The sequence below is a fragment of the Amblyomma mixtum genome, chromosome 2 (assembly GCF_055824585.1).
Source record: "Amblyomma mixtum isolate Tamu chromosome 2, ASM5582458v1, whole genome shotgun sequence".
Classification (NCBI taxonomy): Eukaryota; Metazoa; Arthropoda; class Arachnida; order Ixodida; family Ixodidae; genus Amblyomma; species Amblyomma mixtum.
In genome coordinates this window covers 220,397,039-220,405,317 of record NC_143013.1, presented here as the reverse complement: position 1 = coordinate 220,405,317, position 8,279 = coordinate 220,397,039, and positions in this window count along the sequence as shown.

Sequence of the window (8,279 nt, the reverse complement as noted above, 5' to 3'; positions counted from 1 at the left end):
TCGTCAGCATTTCGCGGATTCGCTGTACAGTTAATAAACATTTGACCTTGAAAGCAAGCTTCCATCTGACGTGGCCCTCGTGTTCACTGAAGTGAATGTGTTAAAAAGGGTCCGTGTGTCATCTTGTGCAAACCAGAAACACGTTAGCTACTCTTCTCTCCGGCTGAGTTGCCCTCGCGCAGTTGAACTGAAATCATCACCATTACGATAACCAAATAGTTACTTCTAAAGTACGCCGTTGGTGATAATGGGAGGTGCAAAAGAAAGTGAGAGAGAGCCCTTTGGTAAAGACGCATATTAATTGTTAAATATGTTGCATGCTTCAAGGACCTTTGGCGGCTGGCCGTATCCTTTTGTTGATTTCATCCCGGTTCTTCAAGAAGAGGACTCGCATTAGTGAGGAATGGGTTGGATACTGCCATCCGGCCTTGTAAAAAACAGTGTGGAAGTTAATCCTGGTATTAGGAATCTAACTGATTTATCATAGCCCGCCAATTATGATCAAGACGCGTCGGCCTAAAACTGGAAACAGCCTTGGGCAGTGCGATGCAGGGCAGCTTTACCATGAATTGGCGCGATCATTTGCGCAGCGCCAACGTTCTGAGGGTTCCCTTAGTGAAGCATTGAACGCTGCTTCCACAGCCGAGCGGAGGATGCACTCTTTGAAGTTTATCTTTTCAGAGTGAGCTCTGAAGAATAGATATGCAGGTTTATTAAACCACTTCAGTCAAAAACGAACCCCATAGATCGTAAACTGTTGCACCTTTGATTATCATGTAGGCCTTGCACAGATACTACCAGGAATGATCTGGCACTTCGAATACAAGCAGAGCAAGCAACTTCAACAAAATAGGCGTTTTCTTGCGATTTTCTTGCGTGATCGAATAGACTTTGCCGCATTCCGAAGTAGTGGTTGTCAAAGTAGTTCATGTATGTAGGTATGAAGCAGGATATATGAGAGCATTGCTGCTGTAAATAATGAGGAACCCATTAACGTCTGGCTAGAGAAATTTGGTCTTAAGGAGCCAATAACTGCAGACCTGTTGGCAGCAAAAATTCGAGCAATTGTCTGCAACCCTCCAGAACAAATGCCTCATTACATCGTGTATCGTGTACGAGAATTATTACTGAACGCTTACGTAACTACGACAAACAGTATATAAAACATCGGAAATTTATTAATTTACTTCTTTTTCTTGCAGAATACGAAGGTCATCATCAGCCTAATAACGTCCACAGCAGAACAATGGTTTATTCCATATTCCTCGAATTAACCCTGTCCTTTGCGAGCTGCAGCCATTTTGTCCCAGAAAACTTCGTAATCTGATCTGCTCACCTCACTCTGTGACGCCCCTGCTACACTTGCCCTCTCTTGGAATCAATTGAGTTGCCATCGCGTTCTTGCTTTACATGCTATGCACATGCACATTCCTTCTTTATTTCGACTCACATATAATTGATCGCGTTTGTTCCGAGAACATTCTGCTCTCTTCATGTATCTTAAAGTGGCACATCAAATTTTCCTTACCGCAGCTCGCTGCACTGTCCTTAATTTAAGTTCAACCTTTTCCTTTAGCCTTCACTTTTGTGCCTGTTATATACTGTAGGCGCCGTTCAGTCTCAGATTTGGCGGGTGGCAGGAGGCTCCTCCCTGTTCAAGCGTGTCCCCCGCCAGCCTCTATAGTCTTATGAGATGCGAAACTGAAATCTCTAAAATACTCGAATTGAAGGTTGCTCGCCACCGAAATGACACAGCAGAGGGAGAGGTGGGCATGGGGTAGCACCCAGTTCGCTAATTGGTGCGCCGAAGGTCACGGAAGAAATTCCCCTCCGCCATTACTTGGGCCGGGAGTCGTTTTCTTCTTTGCCGGTCAACACGATTACCTCGCTCGGGTGGGCGCGACGCTATGCGACTTCCATGTTGTTGCGTGCCATGGTTGCCTATAGGTGCTCCGCAAAGTTGACGTCACATAAATAAGGCGAATTTTATTTTTGATCGATACTGGTAAACTGCTGTTTATCACCTGCAAACTGTTGCGAAGTGCACTTCACACCAATGTTACTATCCTACCTATTTCATTCTCATGGCACCGCCGCGGTGGCTCAGTGGTTACGGCGCTCAGGTGCTGACCCGAAAGACGCGGGTTCGATCCCGGCCGCGGCGGCCGAATTTCGATGGAGGCGAAATTCTAGAGGCCCGTGTACTGTGCGATGTCAGTGCACGTTAAAGAACCCCCAGGTGGTCGAAATTTCCGGAGCCCTTCACTACCGCGTCCCTCATAGCCTGAGTTGCTTTGGGACGTAAACCAATAAACCAATCATTCTCATGGTCGTGATCTGCAGTCACTACCTGCCCCTAGTAGGTGTACTATTCGCTAACCAATTCCAACGCCTAGCTTCCTATCGTAAACCACTAATTTCTTCCCAGACTTCTGAACAGTGCTTTAGATTTCTCCATATTATTTTTATATTAAGCATTCCAGTTTTCCAGACCCGGTCCTAGATTGGGCTTGATATTTGGCACCTGGTTTACGTATTAAGGCGACGTAGTAAGGCCATAAGGAAATTGGACGTTGCTAAGGCGTGCTCCATTAGCTTTTATCATCAAACTCTTCCGACTCCTCTTCTTTAAGTACTTCCTGTATACATGTTGTAAATAGCACTGGAGATAACGTGCCTCCTTCCTGAAACACTTACTTATTGGTATTTTATTACTTTCCTTGCGAAGGACGATGGTCGCTGTGCAACTGTTATAAATATTTTTCAGAGCTTTTATATATGCCTCTTCTACACCCATGTTACACAATGTCTGTATGAACGCTGAGGTTTTGATCGAGCCAAATTGTCTCTAGTAATCAATGAAGGCTGTGTTGAGTGGTCAACTTGTTTATCGCAATACCGATGGTGCCAACGTGGGATTACAATTGTGGGGAAGGAGGATTAACTCAGAAAAAATAAGGTGTAATTTGGCATGTGCATTACAAAACTAAACACGAGGTCACTTTTCTTTGCGACAAAAAAAGTACCCTTCAAAAAGGAATTGGCAAAAAAGTAGCCATAATAAGAATATGGAGCATAAAATAAGCAATGAAATGTACCTCAAAGGGCCACTTACTGCACAATAACATTTATTAAATCCGAGATAGAAAAATAAATCGCTTTTACATAACACACAGCACGGTCTACATATATTACAGCAGCAGTGAAGAAAGATCACGCCACAAGTTGGCGACCACTCCAGATCATACATTCCCGAAATTTACGCCGCGGATACCTTTCCAAAACTCCGCCCTATACCCAGGCGTCTGCCTGGGCTTAAAATATGCCAAACCCACAGCATATAACTCTTCAGTGAGCGCCCATAGCCACCAGGTGCAAAAGTCTGGAAAAGGAAATAAAGGAATGTGCGTTGTTGGTTCTATGAGAAAAAAGTTGACAGGGTCTAACGCGTGCCATCGATCCGACTGTGCATGACGCATGAGGGTGTGCTGCATTGGAGGCTGAATTGGAAGCGGTGGCCACGTTGCAAGGCAGCCGCGTAGCATTCGTGACGTGCTGGGTTCGGTCAAGATCTCCCCCGGCCGGGTGTTCGGCTCTTCTGAGGTGAAATGCGTGGGGAAAGGTCCTGGGCAATACCGAACGAGATACGCGAATGAAACGGAAATCATAGTCTGGCTACATTCTACATTCGTGGAGCCTGATGTCAGTTTCGAGGGCCCGTCTTTATCAGTGTTCACGATCCTTATCTCTCTCTCACTGTCAGAGCTCTGCTCTTCAGTTTCCAAGAAATCGCAATGATTGTGGTGTCACCTTCCGTACCCGTAATGTAACATTTCCTCCTGTAATGTAGAACTCACGACAGAGAGGGCGCCACGTACTTAACTAAATTGGAGCAAACTATAATTTGATCGCCACAGAAATACTCTGGTATTTCTGTGGCGCAGTACTTCTCACCACAGTATGCGCAACGCCGGTTTTTAAAAACACACTATAAGGCCTTTCGAAAGGTCTCCTTAGGAATACGGCGGTCCGTCGTGACATCATAGAATTATAGTTGCGAAAGGAAAGGAATACGTGAGTTTGACCACTAAACTCTAGGTAGCATTAGTACCATTGGAACACGGAGAATTTTATCGGCGTTTTTATGACGTGTTAATTGCTCAGTGAGGGCGTAATGATAAGCGGAAACGAAGCTTAGATATTCCACTCGCGACAGGACTAGCAATGAATGTCCGAAGCTGATTGCTGCGGTTGCGCTATTACATTATTTTTTGCTTACTGCTGGCGATATAGATTAAATATATTGCATCAATGTGGTTAACCGCGTCTCTGAGAATCACACCAGCTGATATTGAGCAGTCCTTTGGATGAAGACAGCTTGACTGCAGATCTGAAGCTGCCACACAAGGATGCTCAATTTATTTGAAACAATAGCGCAACAAGTTGCGCAAGGCGAAATCAGTATCAAGGACTCACACCAAAATTACTGAAAGGTGTCCAGGGACGGTTCCGATTGCTTGTGCTCGGAATACCTGTAAGGACAGTTGCCAATGAACGAAATAGAATAAATGTCCTCCTACCTGTTTTCTCTCCACGTGTCGCATTCAATTATTTTTGCAATCACGACAGACAACTAAGCGAACAAAAATAGGCAAAGCTGAAGGGATACCAAGAAAATCTCTGCTTCAAACGAAGCGACCTCGGTGGTTTAAAGAACTGGAACACACTGTAGCACAGCTGCACTCAACTCGTGTACTGGTGACAATATCAACAACAAAAAAAAAGGGTAACCTACTTCATCTCTTGTGCACTCAATCAGCAGTATAATTAAAATGTCCTTGGACCTGATTTAAAACATAAAAACTGCGCAAGAGGTGATGCACGGAACACAGGCAGACAACACGAATACAGAATCTTTCCTTGAGCAGTTTTTATGTTGCACATCATGTCATTCCAAGTAGCATCTCATGACACACACCGTGAGTTCTATCGCGGATGAACATCAGCCACGATAATGGGAAATAACACAAAAACATGTGCTGATGATGGTAATTTTGCCTGTAGTGGTCATATTACCAAATAAAAAAACAGAACTCCTTTATGAGTGATGGGTGTAAAGCGGACAATAAGATAACTATGAATAGATAACGCTCACCTTCATCCCTTTTGAAAGCTTGTCAAAGCATTGTATCTTCAGGCAAGTAACTAGCTGTCAACCTTTGCGTGCAGCTCAATTTCAAACAAGATCTCCGAAGTTGTTTCTTCTAGAACATGCACGTAGTACACGAGTCGTCCTACAGCAGCGAGGAATAATGAGCCCGAAAGCACGGCTGGTATGAAAGAAGAAGGTTACAGACTGTTCGATACTGCTCCTACAACTGTCAAAGAGCTTGGAAGTTTACTTTTTGAAGATGATTAGCAAGTTGCAAGCCATGGACTTTCACCTGACTGTACATCTTGTCATCGTACTGGTATCTGTCGACTTTATGGGCAAACATCTTCAAGAATGCCAAAATGAACAGGCCAGAACTATTAGGGAGCGACGTGAAATAAGAAAGAAAACAGCAAGATTAGGTTACAGCTAGAACGCAAGAGAACACAACTGAGGGATCTTCAACAGTGCAGACGAAGAAATGATTGGGAGTTGACAGACATGCTTAAAACACGGAGTTACTCGCTGACAGCCACTTTTTCAGTCGTAGCCGCAGAAGTTGGAATGGGGAGAACAATGAATGAGATCGCCGTCGTACATCGGGCGCCAGGGAAAGATAAAAACCCGTGCATTATCGTCCGAAATTGCAGTCGGGTGACGCCCGTGGGTGGATGCTTCGATGTACAATCAGGCCAGAATAAAATGCAAACAGCGCCTGTGAAGAAAACAAAGCATCATACCTGAGTACTTTCAGCTACATTGTACAAGTAGCCTGGTTTATGTCTGATCGTTAGAGGTCTACCGAAATACATATTTATAAATTGTTTGTAAAGCAATATCTCGCTGTAAAGTAGAAGAGCATGGTATATGCGCGTTCGCGTTTCATTCCCGCCTGTCTGTACGAAAAAAGTGCACTTAAGCACTGCGAACCTTAATTTTTCTCATTAACTGTCTGAGTTTGTGAGTCATCACTTGCCTCGAGTACTAAGGGTTATTGGCTAAGGCTAGAGCGATGGAGAAGCGTTGAAACTAGAGGTATATGCATGAGTGTCTCGCAGAGTATCTCGCTGAAATGTAGATAGCTCTGAGCTGATCTGAATTTCTGGGGAGGCCGACCTTTATCGCATAGTCTGGTTGTTTCGAAATACTGGGTATATACACCCCAAAATACACTTCATTGGAAAGTAAGTAGTATAGTTGAAAATTTGTATGGCCTTTGTTCTATTTTGGTTTTATCTAATATGTATAGCGATTGCATAAATATGGCTGATGGTAGGTGAGAGTTTTATCCGCAAAGCCCGTTCAGTATGGGAGCGAACAACCAGTTTTAAAAAAAATATGTTTTGTGTTTATTTCTCCACCAAAGTTCAGATTGGGTGTTCTGGGGTATACGGTAGGAGGAATATTAGCTAGTCAACGGAAAAAAGTGTGATTGTCGCCCTTAATTATGTACGCAATACCGAATTTTCAAAATTTCTTAAAGTCCACATTAGAGCTATGTGTCCTTCGGTTACCGTGATGATCAGGCACCGTTCTAAATGCCTCTTTAGTGTATTTGATGGTGCTGTGCAGAAGGTTGTGTATAGGACCCCAGTCGCGATGTTTACATTATTACAGATGAGTTTCCTAGTAGCTAACAAAAACGGCCGAAAATGTAACTATCGTCACCGCACTATCATTTATACTTAATGCAGCGCACGAAGTATATATACCGAGCTAATATTTCCTTACGAATTCACGAACCATACAGGGTCTGTTCTGAAATTAGTAGGACTGGTTTTTTCCTGGGCGAACGGGCGGACGAGAGGCGGTCTGCGCGTGCAGGATCGTCTGCGCGTGCAAGGGGGATATCGGGAATGCTGGGGAAAATGGGAAGTCGGCTCTAGGCCATTGAAGAGAGGAGGTCGCTTGTACTGTGAACCACTGTCGAAAAATTGTAATCGTTTGTACTATTCTCTTGAATAAATTTTGTTTAAAAAAATGAGTCCTACTACTTTCAGAACAGACCATGTATATTTAGCCAACACCAACTGTGAAATTTAGTTCGACATACCTTCGTCGGGGGTTATGCAATTTTGCACATCCTTGTAGCCTCTACGGGGCATACGATGTAGCTGCGGGCTATCCCCTCGGTATAGCCATTTTTATCCTCTGGAATGTAGTCGTAAGGTAGGTGAGAGCATGTTTAGGTTTTTCAAAAACTGGTTATGATAAATGCGTCCTCATGATGTCTCGATAAGCTTTGAACACGTTGATGAAATTGAAACGAACAAAGTTTGCCCCAATATTGACAGTTAAATGAAAGGCATGTTAAGAGACACGAATATTGCAAGGATAAACGTACTACAGGTATTCAGTGTTCCTTTAGGTGAAAGATGCCCTAGTAGTCATGATAAAAGCACAAGATTGCAGGCGCACCAAAATGAAAGAAAACAGTCTATAGACTTCCCCGAAACAGAGCTGCTGCGTCTATGCACAAGCAAGCAGAAAAAGCTGTGTTGCAGGATGCAAATAAATGCATGTGCCAAGAATTATAACCAACTTTGTGAAACAATAAAATTAATAATCTGACGTAATGGGCGTAACCGGATACCACTTCGTTTTGCCTCTTCCAGAGGTAGCCATCTCTTATCAGATCTCAAGCGGTCTTTGCCTGCGTATCATTAATCGAGTTTCGATTTTATTGGAATAACTAGCCTTGAAATAATCAGTAAACTTAAGTTAATGAATGTTAGTAAGGCCTCACGCCGACACGGTGCACCGGTACCTGTACCCGAAATAACAGCGGGGTCCCAGCTACGATCTTAGCCTCTCTTTGTTAAAGCATTTCGGTCCGGTACCTTCTTCATATGCTAAAGCTGGTTTTCTCCACAAAACTAGATATCGTAATGAATTTCTTAGAGGCAAATTTAAGTCCTTAGCTGTATTTACCCTCTATTCTAGAAACATCCACTCATCATCACAGCATAGCTTTCAGAAATGTACATTACTACGACAGACGTGCGACCAACACAATTACTGAAGCATTGTTGAATAACAATATTCCTAGTGGTGCACTCTTGAAAGCCTGCCTGCAACGACGTGCGTAACTTCATTGGGCTCTGTCCGTACTTCAGTCGATTTGTGA